General features: G+C 61.3%; 1 protein-coding gene across 1 annotated transcript in view; it reads right to left on the reverse strand.

The window, feature by feature from the left end:
- The window catches only part of SIX2 (SIX homeobox 2), a 6,638-nt gene that overhangs the window by 4,699 nt on the left and 545 nt on the right, over positions 1-1,394 (reverse strand). The window lies entirely within an intron of this gene.

The following is a 1,394-nucleotide window of genomic DNA, read 5'->3' on the forward strand; positions in this document are numbered from 1 at the left end:
TTATTCTAAGCTGGCATGAAAAGTGATTATCCGCGCTGTGATTGGTCCGGTTATCTGACCCGGGGACTGCCAGGAGAAGACAATAGTTTTAGTCAAATTATTTGCCATGGTGACGCTGTCAATCAGGGGTAACCCGATCTGTTTTGAGGTGGCTCCCCGGCTGGGTTGACAGATTGCTCAGATCCACTCAGAGGCGGCCCTGAGAGCTGAGATATTAGCTAGCGAGGGAGAAATTTCCGTCGTGATTGACGCTGCAGGCGCCCGTCGGGGGAGAGGGGGAGCGCGGAGCCCGGGCCCCTGCTCCTCGCCGCAGGGCACTGCGGCGCGGCGGGACGGAGCCGCTGTCTCGGCCGGGCCCCGCCGTCCCGTCTGGATCCCGCAGCCCCATCCCGTCCCCGCCGCTCCAGACGGACAGCGGGCTCTGCTGTCCCCGGCAGCCGCGGCTGCGGTGGGGAGAAAAGCCCGTCGCCGGCCCTTACAGGGAAATTTCTTTCTAAAAGCGTTCCCTCATAGCCCCTGTCCCCAGCGCCCAGTAACCACTGTTGGAGAGTTTTATAAGGAAGGGGCCTCTCATGTACAATGGAGACCCTGTTCGTGACCTGGGATCCCATTACACGCTTCCCGTACCTGGCCGGGAGCGAGAAGAAGGCACGATGATACGGGGCCGGAGAGGGACTGCCTCTCCACCAATAGCCGACTGTGCCCCACCGCGCTCCGGCGGGAAGGGCGCTGGCGTTTGTGATCACTGGACGCCGGACATTTACTTATAGTCGATTTCCAGAGCGTGTCGGGGTGTTTCATCCAGGAGAGGAACACGTGTAAAAGTGTAAAAGTCAGAAACACTTCGCTCGATTAAACGGACCCTTATCACCCACGCGTGCCCTTTGCACGCCGCGTTTTAAGTTCACTGACTCTGCGGGGCAGGGACCCGCATCATTTCCCGTCCCTTGTCGGTCTACACAAAGTGAAAGGCGAGGGAGAGAGGTGGTGCAAGCTGCAAGGTCGAGGGAGAGGGTGCGATGAGCGGGCGAAGGGAGCCGCGGTGCCTCCTCGGGGGCGGCGCACGGGGCGGCGGACAAGCGGGACCGCCGGGGCGGAGGCTGGCGCCGGGGATCGCCCAGGTGAGGGCACTCGGGAGGAGCCTCCCGGCCACAAACTCAGGGTAGTTTCCATGGCCTGTTATGTTCCCCTTTTGCTGAGAAATAATAATTAATCCCACAAGCGCCTTCTACGGTATTTGCAGTCCTGACAGGAGAGGTCTCTGCAATTGTGGGTTCCTGCCACGGTACCTTTTTAGCCGCCCCGGCGCGTCAGGGATTTAGCGAAGCCACAAGAGACCGGGCTGCGGCTCCCCGCCTCGCAGCCTGAGCCTCCGCGGCCGACGGAGCGAGCCT

This window comes from Geospiza fortis, unplaced genomic scaffold (assembly GCF_000277835.1).
Source record: "Geospiza fortis unplaced genomic scaffold, GeoFor_1.0 scaffold41, whole genome shotgun sequence".
Classification (NCBI taxonomy): Eukaryota; Metazoa; Chordata; class Aves; order Passeriformes; family Thraupidae; genus Geospiza; species Geospiza fortis.